The 10,989-nt window shown below is 43.8% G+C and overlaps 1 protein-coding gene across 1 annotated transcript in view; it reads left to right on the forward strand.

Annotated features, from left to right (window-relative positions):
• Nucleotides 1–10,989, forward strand: part of LOC125428885 (zinc finger protein 271-like) — a 1,035,007-nt gene continuing 1,024,018 nt past the window's right edge. The window contains exons 1-2 of the mRNA XM_048489593.1: nt 1–416; nt 9,076–9,228. The gene's annotated coding sequence lies outside the window, so the exon portion shown is untranslated. The remainder of the gene's footprint in view (nt 417–9,075; nt 9,229–10,989) is intronic.

Here is a 10,989-nt window from a genome sequence, read left to right on the forward strand (position 1 = left end):
ATCTGACTTTGGAAAACGTAGCTGGTCTGGTCTCAAATTGTGCTCTATTATAACAAAGCTACCCAGTTGCAAGAACTTTGGGGGCAATGCTCTCTAAACTAGTGATCTTCCTCGTGTCTTGTGCGGGTGATTCCTGAAATTTAGTTGCAATAAGCAGTATTTCCTGGTCAGATTCATCTGGGTCCTCTCCATTTGCCAGATGTGAAAACGTCTCTGCAGCTCTCACGCAATTTGTTTTCTCATGGAGCCTCAAGGGGTTAAGTGCAGAGAGCTCCCTTGCCTAGAGAGGCTCAGGGAAAAAAATTCTGCAGGGGGGTGACAGGAGGAAACCACCTTCCTGTCTTCCCTCTGCTCCCCCCCCCCTCCTTTGCTGAGAAACGTGGAGGTGAGTGGAATGCAAAGACTGCAGGATGCAGGTGAGTTTGCGGGGGGGGGGGGGGAGAGCAAATAGGTACAGGGGCCAAAAATGACACCTCTGGCTATAGAGAGGGAGAGAGAAAAGAAGGGGCTGTGGTTGTGTTGTAAAAAGATAGAGGAGCTTGCTGATTAATCTGTGACATTTGGGGGTGTTCCCAATAAAAGGAATTCTGTTACTGGAAAGTATTTTCGGTGGTGGTGTGGATTCTTTGCTAATGGATCGGCACTATTTTTACTGTAGATTTGGGCACCCTCCAGATCAAGAGGTATTTCCTTTCCATTCCAGGCACATGGGGGGCCCTAAACAGAGATATCTGAAATTCAGGTGGATCTCAAACGTTGCCAGGCAAGGAATCAGACAGGCACTAGTGTTTGATAGACGAATGTTCATATTTATATATATATTATAATCCCCCCTTAAAATGCATGACCTGCCCTAGAATGGATAAGATTCTAATAAAGAAAGGTGTGCCAAGATATTTGTTAGCTGCTTTTTTTAAAAAAAATGTAACCCTTCCTCTACGGAGCTGGTCATGAGCCACAAAACTTTCTTCTCCTGGTTTTAGCCTCTTACCAAGTCTGAGGAGCAAGCCGATGAGAAAGTGACTAGGCTAAGGCCCTGCAGTAAATTGCAAAGCTGAGTAAGGATTTGAACCCAGGCCCCCTTTGGCTGAATAAAAGACTCCAGACACTAGACCACTGAACCTGCCTGTCATTTCAGATCTGCAACAGAGGCCCTGACCTGTATGCTCCCAATTTAAGTGTCCAGTTGCAGCATCTTTTCTATGGTGGAACCTGGATTATGGGTTGTGGTGGGTTTTCTGGGCTGTGTGGCCGTGGTCTGGTGGATCTTGTTCCTAACGTTCCGCCTGCATCTGTGGCTGGCATCTTCAGAGGTGTATCAGCAGCAAAACCTTTATTAGGCATAAGTTAAAATCTCTACAAACAATAATTCTGTACATAAGTACAAAATAGTCTAATATGCTGGTTGTAATAAAATATTATATATACAAAACATCGAATATATGACATATTGTTTAACGTCAGACAGTTAAAATCCATTTACATTAGGGAACGGCTCACATTTGTCATTTTATTAAATCACATGTAAGCCCGTGTATTTGTAACTTATATAACTACCTAAGCTCAGGTTTTTGGTAACATTTGTTGTTAATTACTTCTGCTAAGAAAGTTGCAACCTTGAGAGTTATTTCAGGGGACCGATCATTTAGTAAATAAGGTACTATGTATGTTGCAGGTAGGCTAGGTTTTGTTTTAAGAAGCAGAGTAATATAAATACTACGTAGAGAAGAATAGAACTGATATAAACTTATATATAAACTTCTCATACACGCTACAGAACTGACATAAACTTATATATAAACTTCACATACACGCTACAGTGGTCAGTGCTATCAGTCACAGACCAGGAAAGGGATTTGGGCGTCTTAGTTGATAGTTCCATGGGAATGTCAACTCAATGCATGGCAGCTGTGAAAAAGGCAAACTCTGTGCTGGGGATAATTAGGAAAGGAGTTGATAATAAAACTGCAAGGATTGTCATGCCCTTATATAAAGCTGTGGTGCGACCGCACTTGGAGTACTGTGTTCAGTTCTGGTCGCCGCATCTCAAAAAGGATATTGAGGAGATAGAAAAAGTGCAGAGAAGGGCAACAAGGATGATTGAAGGATTGGAGCACCTTCCTTATGAGGAGAGGCTGCAGCGTTTGGGACTCTTTAGTTTGGAGAGGAGACGTCTGAGGGGGGATATGATTGAAGTCTATAAAATTATGCATGGGGTAGAAAATGTTGACAGAGAGACATTTTTCTCTCTTTCTCACAATACTAGAACCAGGGGGCATTCATTGAAAATGCTGGGGGGAAGAATTAGGACTAATAAAAGGAAACACTTCTTCACGCAACGTGTGATTGGTGTTTGGAATATGCTGCCACAGGAGGTGGTGATGGCCACTAACCTGGATAGCTTTAAAAAGGGTTTGGACAGATTTATAGAGGAGAAGTCAATCTATGGCTACCAATCTTGATCCTCCTTGATCTCAGATTGCAAATGCCTTAGCAGACCAGGTGCTCATAAGAACATAAGAACAAGCCAGCTGGATCAGACCAAAGTCCATCTAGTCCAGCTCTCTGCTACTCGCAGTGGCCCACCAGGTGCCTTTGGGAGCTCACATGTAGGATGTGAACGCAATGGCCTTCTGAGGCTGTTGCTCCCGATCACCTGGTCTGTTAAGGCATTTGCAATCTCAGATCAAAGAGGATCAAGATTGGTAGCCATAAATCGACTTCTCCTCCATAAATCTGTCCAAGCCCCTTTTAAAGCTATCCAGGTTAGTGGCCATCACCGCCTCCTGTGGCAGCATATTCCAAACACCAATCACACGTTGCGTGAAGAAGTGTTTCCTTTTATTAGTCCTAATTCTTCCCCCCAGCATTTTCAATGAATGCCCCCTGGTTCTAGTATTGTGAGAAAGAGAAAAATTTCTCTCTGTCAACATTTTCTACGCGGTACAGCGGAGACTTCCAATCCTATCCCCCCTCAGCCGCCTACTCTCCAAACTAAAGTCTACTTTATGCTTTAACCTCTCCTCATAGGAAAGACAACTCCCTCAGTCAACCTTGTTGCCCTTCTCTGCACTTGCCCTATCTCCTCAATATCCTTTTTGAGATGCTTGGCGACAATATAATCTTGACACAGTACTCCAAGTGCGGTCGCACCACTACTTTATATAAGGGCATGACAATACTACGGACACGATATCAATTCCTTTTCTAATGATCCCCAACGTAAAGTTTGCCTTTTTCACAGCTGCCATCCATTGAGATGACATTCCCATGGAACTATCAACTAAGGCGCCTAAATCCCTTTCCTGATCTGTGACTAATAGCACTGACCCCTGATAGCGTTAATGTGAAGTTTGGACTAACCCTATGTGCATCACTTTACATTTTGCTGCGATTGAACTGCATTTTGCTTGTTTCACAGACCCGCTCACCTAATTTATCAGGAGTCCGCTTGGAGCTCTTACATGATCGCTTGTGTGGTTCTCACCACTTACCTACATAATTTGGTATCATCTGCAAACTTGGCCACCATGCTACCCACCCCTACTTCCAGGTCATTTATGAATAGGTTAAAGAGCACTGGTCCCAAAACGGATCCTTGGGGGACACCACTCCCGACATCTCTCCATTGTGAGAACTTCCCATTTACACCCACTCTTTGTTTCCTGTCTCTCAACCAGTTTTTAATCCATAGGAGGACTTCCCCTCTTATTCCTTCATTGCTGAGTTTTCTCAACAGTCTCTGGTGAGGAACTTTGTCAAAAGCCTTTTGCAAATCCAAGTAGACAATGTCCACCGGTTCACCCCTGTCCACATGCCTGTTTACACCCACAAAGAACTCTAGTAAGTTTGTAAGACAGGATTTGCCTCTGCAAAAGCCATGCTGACTCTTTCTCAGCAGGTCTTGCTTTTCTACATGCTTTATAATTTTATCTTTAATGATAGATTCTACTAATTTACCAGGAACAGATGTCAAACTGACTGGCCTGTAATTTCCCGGGTCCCCCCTAGATCCTTTCTTAAAGATTGGTGTGACATTGGCCATCTTCCAGTCTTCAGGGATGGAGCCTGATTTCAGGGATAAGTTGCATATTAAAGTGAGAAGATCAGCAATTTCATGCTTGAGCTCTTTAAGAACTCTTGGTTGAATGCAATCTGGGCCAGGGGATTTGGTAACATTTAGTTTATCAATGGCTGCCAGAACTTCTTCCTTGTCTATCACTATCTTCGCTAGTTCCTCGGATTCGCCTCCTAAGAAGCTTGGTTCCAGGTGCAGGAATGTTCCTCACCTCCTCTTGGGTGAAGACAGATGCAAAAGAATTCTTATTCAGCTTCTCTGCAATGTCCCTGCCATCTTTTAGCACACCCTTTGTTCCTTTGTCATCTAACGGGCCTACCGCTTCCCTTGCTGGCTTCCTGCTTTTGATGTACTTGAAGAACTGTTTGTTGCTGGTCTTGATGTTCGCAGCCATGCATTCCTCATAATCCTTTTTTGCCTCCCTTACAGCTAACTTGCTTCTCTTTTGCCACCATTTGTGTTCCCTCTCATATTCTTCATCAGCCAAACTTTCGGACTTCCATTTTCCTAAAAGACATTTTCTTTTTCTGGATAATTTCCTCAACCTCTCTTGTTAGCCATGGTGGCTTTCTTTTGGACGCTGGAGTGCTGCCTTTTTCTAACCTTGTGGAACACATTCCAGCTGAGCTTTTATTACTGTGTTTTAAATAACTTACTCCAAGCATCCTGGACAGTTTTGACTCTCTTGATTTTCCCTTTCAGCTTCCTGCGCACTATCCCCTCATCTTTGAGAAATTTCCCTTTCTGAAGGCTTTTAGATGTAACTACATTAGTAAGTTGCCACTTGTTCGCATGCTGAGATGATACTGAATCTGACAGCATTGTGGTGGCTGTTCCCTATCGGGCTCAACAACACTTGACTTCCTGCACCAGGTCACCTGGGTCCCAACCATAGAATTAGATCTAGGATTACCTCTCCCCTGGGTTGGTTCCACAACCATCTGCTCCTAAGCCACAGTCATTTAGAAGCATATCCAGGAATGCTCTCTCTCCTTACTATGACCTGAACATGCATTTTTCCAGTTTATATATGGGGATAGTTAAAATCCACCCATTACCACTACATATTTTTTGTTTTCTTTTGTTGGCCTCTCTAATTTCTTTTTTTTTCCATCTCTAGAATCCTTCTTGTGCACTTTTGGTCAGGGGGATCGATAATATATTCCTAATATTAAACTGTCCTTCACACCTTGGTATTGATATCCACAGTGTGATTCTGTAGGGGAACCAGCTCCCCTTGCATTGTCTATTTTATGTGATACTATGCTCTCTCTTTGATGTAAAGGGCAACTCCACCCCCCAATGCGCCCTGTCCTATCCTTTTCCTATAGAGCCTGTAGCCTGGTATAAACAGCATCCCGCTGGTTCCCTCCTCTCTATTCCACCATGTCTCTGTAATGCCCACTATATCAAAAGTCCCTCCTTCAAAACTCTGTACTCTAGCTCCCCCATTTTAGGTCGGTCAATAAGCTTCTACTTATTAGCATAGAGACTTACCTGTATATATCCCTGTCTCTGTCCTTAACCTGCAGGATTTGTATGTGCTTTTACTCTCAAGTCTTTTGTAGACACTATCCCGCTTGTCACATGCACATTGCTATGTTCCCTCGCTTTGTATGTGGTTGATTTAGGTAAACCTCCCTCTCTGTCTGCATCCCCATAGATGCACAGCCCGTATTCCGAACCGGGTCACCTCAGCTCCCCTGTCGGCTTTCCCCAGTGATCAGTTTCAAAGCTGTTCTGCCCACCTTTTTTTTAATGTTGAGCCAGCAGCCTATGGTTCCTCTTTGGTTCAGATGGAAGCCCACGTCCACGTTTGTACCAGGCCTACCTTGTCCCAAAGGTTCCCCAGTTCCTGACAAATCTGAAACCACTCTGCCTTACACCTCACCTTCTCATCCCACGCCATTGAGACCCTGTATCTCCTCATTGCCTGAAAGCTCAGCCCTAAGCAGCTGTGGAACGGGTAGCATTTCTGAGAATGCCACCTTGGAGGTCCTGGACTTCAACCTGTTTCCTAGCAGCCTAAATTTAGCTTCCAGAACCTCCCGGCTACATTTCCCAATGTCGTTGGTGCCAATGTGGACCACAACTGCTGACTCCACCCCAGCACTGTCTAAAAGCCTATCTAGACGAAGCGTGAGCAGGAGCAGCAGCAGAAGGCCATTGCTTTCACATCCTGCATGTGAGCTCCCAAAGGCACCTGGTGGGCCACTGCGATTAGCAGAATGCTGGACTAGATGGACTCTGGTCTGATCCAGCAGGCTAGTTCTTATGTTCTTATGTTCTTATGACAGTTTAGAAGAATATGCTGGAGGAAAGTCTGTTATACACTGTGTCCAATTATTATGGGATTGTGGGATTTTCTTCCCATAATGGTTCTCTTGGTCCCAAGTTTGCCTCGAAGTGCCTGGCAAAAATCTTTCCTTTCTCACAGAATTTTTGACAGAGTTTGCTCCCCCTCCATTTTGTGGTTTGGTTATCCATTTCTTTCTTAGCAGCCCTGACTAGAATTGTTTTTGTGTCAGTTTTGTGGGAGTTGCATGTGATGGTTTTAACACTTTTGCTGCTTTATTACTAGCCTTCCTCTCCTTTTTTTGTTGTTTTAATTGTCTTGTTGCTGAGATTGAGAAGTGCCACCAGAGCCTTGGTTTTGAACGTGGTGAGGCATCTGTATTTAAATAAACGAGGAAGAATAATGTTACAGTCCATTCCGAAGCAGAAATACATCCTACTAAGGATACCTGGTGCAACTGTAACCTCTATCTGTGGGTTCTGTGGGGCAGAACTTAGAATGAGTTTGCAACAACAAATTTAAAAAACAAAATGGTTTACTTTCTTAATATAACATCAAACATTAACATTTACTATCACACTTCAAGGTCCTGTTCAGGTTTCATTTCAAGTCCTTCTAGTTACAGTCTTCTGATATTGCCAAGTCCAATTCTTCCTGCAAGTGGTTGGCTCCTGAAGACTCCAAGGGCTTGGTGAATAAGATTCAACATGATGAAGGTTTCCAGGAGAACTCTCACCCATTACAAACATAAAAAACCCTGAAACAATAAACTCCAACATTTACAACATAGCAAAAATAAACAACTACCTTTCCACTAGTTCCCAACAACATTGCAGTTACCTGCAGTGGCATAAGAGGTTAAGAGCTCGTGTATCTAATCTGGAGGTACCGGGTTTGATTCCCAGCTCTGCCACCTGAGCTGTGGAAGCTTATCTGGGGAATTCAGATTAGCCTGTGCACTCCCACACACGCCAGCTGGGTGACCTTGGGCTAGTCACAGCTTCTCGGAGCTCTCTCAGCCCCACCTACCTCACAGGGTGTTTGTTGTGAGGGGGGAAGGGCAAGGAGATTGTAAGCCCCTTTGAGTCTGCTGCAGGAGAGAAAGGGGGGATATAAATCCAAACTCCTCCTCCTCTTAACAAGGTGTTAAGGGCTTATAAAAATCAAGGTCCAAGTCTGGTAGCCTTGCCTCCTCCAAACTACATGAGCTCTGCAGCCTTCTGCTGCTTTGAGTCTCCACCCCTTTCTGGGTCAACCCATTCTGGGCTTGGGGGTTACACAGCCACCTTTCTACTGAGAGCCAGGCTCTGCAGGATTTGATGAAGTTTCCCAGGGTCTGTAAGACAGAGCAGTTCCATTGGCTTATGATTGAGGCCGATTGGTCTCCCCCTTCTCCTCCCCTGCATTGGTGGTATTAGCGAGGTTTTTCTTAATAGAAATTGATTATTTGCCATCTGCATTTTTAATAGTTCTTTTTAAAGTTTTTATGCTTACTGAATTTTAAATGCCGAAAGTCAAAGGTCCCAGAGGGATGTCATGTTGCTTAGGACCAAACAGCAAGGCTGGCAAGGGGTTTCCATAGCAGGGTGCCATGATCAAAAAGGCCTTGCCTTTAAAATAATATTTAAAAGACACTACTTTGATCATAAAAACCGGATAAGGAATTAAAGATAACAGATAATTTCTGTAATGCTCCAAGTGTATTCGAAATCCGCAAGGAAATTTTGTTGCATCTGTCACAGAATTTTCTTGTGTATTTTTGAATGCAGCTTGTGAATCGTTAAAATTGGGTTAGTTTTAAATACATTCTCCTGTATTTGTTTGGAAAAAAGAATAGCATCGTAATACATTTATTAGGAGCAATCAAAGCACTGCAAGGTTTTGAGTTCAACAGAACTGTTGATCAGGCTTTATATCAGGAGTCCCAACATGCCCAACAAAGCTTCTAGTTAGTGATTGGAGATTTGATTGGCTGGGCAGATTTTTTAAAACATAGCTTTGGCAGCAGATGCCAAAACAGCACAAGGATCTTCACTGTGTGACTGAAGGTAAACTGTGGCAGCTATTTCGTGGCCGGCACTGTTTCCTGTGTCAATCATTTTGTGGCAGCCAATTTGTGGCTGGGCCCACAACACTGCCACAAAATTCCAAAGGTGCCCATGGTTCCTCGTCTCAACTTTGTCCCTCTCTCAAACATACGTCAAGGAACTAACGTTCCCAAGCACATCATTTCCCAATTTGGGTCAGAAGCACAGTGTGAAGGGAGGAGAGGTTTCAAGCCTTCCACCTGTGCCATTCTCCTGAACTGAACTGACCCACAGAGGAAGGCACATTTTCCCTGCTGTGGCATTGTCCACTGGGACAAATATGGCCCCCACAGCCACTTCAGCTGGCAATATATCTTGGAAGGAGATGTTGCACCCATGTTGCATCCCCATCCAAATTGGGGTCCGGCATGCTTGGGAATGCAAATTCCCAGTCTGTCTGTTAAAAATCAAAGTTGGATTGAGGGTACGCTGCCCCAGCTTTTAGCAGTGGTAGCATCCAGTTTGACCCTTAGATTTAACTTGAACTGTTGATCATGATGCTTAGGAAAATCATTTTGTAATAATATCCTTTAAACCAGAACAACCACAATTAGTGGATGCTATTTAGATTTGAACCTTTGTTCCACCTGTTGTTCTTTACTCTTGTCTCTAAGGAATGGGAGACCTTTAGATATGTTACCTGCCTCCCCAAATTGGCTTCTTGTGTCTGGGATGTTATCTGTCGTTGACTGGGCCAACTTGCATCTTCCACTGCCGAGCGCTGTCATATCCCTCACGGCACAAGGATCTTCACCGTGTGACTGAAGGTAAGCAGCAGCTTATGACTGGCTACACCTCCCACGGCAGCCGTTTGGTAGCTGCACCCACACACTGTGTCAGAGTTCTAAAGGTGTCCACAGGCTCAAAAAGGTTGGGAACCCCTGCTTTAATATATATTCAAATTATGTTGACTTCAACACTTTCTCACAACACTGCAGTAATCTGCTCAGGCCTCATAAAGGTCTTATCCGGGGGGAAGAATTAGGACTAATAAAAGGAAACACTTCTTCACACAACGTGTGATTGGTGTTTGGAATATGCTGCCACAGGAGGTGGTGATGGCCACTAACCTGGATAGCTTTAAAAGGGGCTTGGACAGATTTATGGAGGAGAAGTCGATCTATGGCTACCAATCTTGATCCTCCTTGATCTGAGATTGCAAGTGCCTTAGCAGACCAGGTGCTCAGGAGCAGCAGCCGCAGAAGGCCATTGCTTTCACATCCTGCACGTGAGCTCCCAAAGGCACCTGGTGGGCCACTGCGAGTAGCAGAGAGCTGGACTAGATGGACTCTGGTCTGATCCAGCAGGCTAGTTCTTATGTTCTTATCCAATGCTACCCAAGTAAATTCATTTAATTCCCATGAAAAGTCAGAAGGAATCATTACAATCTGACAGCGATTTAGGGGTGGGTTTTTTTAGTGCCCCTCCACAAGGACCGTAGGGGTCTTCCATTCCCCAAAATGAAGGCCTTTCAGCATCTTTCTAAATGATGTGTATGGAAAAGATGGACTTCACCGCTCAAGTTGGTCCAAAGGGCAGAAGAAGAAGGCTGTGGAGGAGGAGGGCCAGTGTTCAGTAGTTTCCTGCCAAATCTCGGATGGTGGAAGCTTTCAAAGCTCAGGATCTCCTGGCAGCCTTAAAGTGGAAGGTGGTATATAATTTATTCAGTTATCTGGTTGTAGCAGCGACTCTGGGATTGGGAAGACCTGAGTTCAAATCCCCACAACAATAAAGCTGACTGGTTGACTTTGAGCCTGTCACTCCTCTTCGGCCCCGCCTGCCCCACAGGGATATTCGATAAAACAGATAAAGGGGCAAATTGAAAAAAATATCACAAAAAGGATACTGGTTTGGCCGTTGTGCTTTCAAGCAATGTTTTCTTTTTGTGAACAAATGGAGCTGCCTTGTAGTTTTGGTTTTTAATTTTTTTCATTGTATCATTTGAATATTCCATTTTATATTTATACTTTTCTTCATTCGTTTTCAAACAATACATTTTCCCCCTTTTCCCCTCCCCCCTGTATTTTCTTCATAGTTTTATCAAACAAACAGCAGTAAGTTCATTCTTTGTAATCTCTTCTCCCATATCTCCTCATTGACTCCGGCTTCTTTCATCCAGTCCGCATATATTGTCCATATCTTCAAAATTTCACTCTGTTTATCTTGCCACAGTTTATTTTTTGTTATTATATTGAAAATGTCCAGTGTCACTTGTTCCCAGATATATTCCAACCATTTCTGGACTGTCCATTTTTTCCTTTTCTTTCCAGCCTAAAGCTATTGTTGCATGTGCTGCTTTGATCATTATTTTATACATATAGCTATATTTTTTATCTACCCTTCTATCCTCCATTACACCGGAGCTGCCTTGTAGTGTGTAAGAACTTTGGTCCACCAAGGCTGGTACACTCTACTGAGCCTGCCAGTGGCTCTCCACATTTTCAGACATCTTTTACCTGGAGATGCTATGGCACTCCAGATGTTCATGGGCTACAATTCCCATCAGCCCCTGCCAGCATGGTCAATTG

The sequence above is a fragment of the Sphaerodactylus townsendi genome, linkage group LG03 (genome assembly GCF_021028975.2).
Source record: "Sphaerodactylus townsendi isolate TG3544 linkage group LG03, MPM_Stown_v2.3, whole genome shotgun sequence".
In the NCBI taxonomy this organism is placed as follows: domain Eukaryota; kingdom Metazoa; phylum Chordata; class Lepidosauria; order Squamata; family Sphaerodactylidae; genus Sphaerodactylus; species Sphaerodactylus townsendi.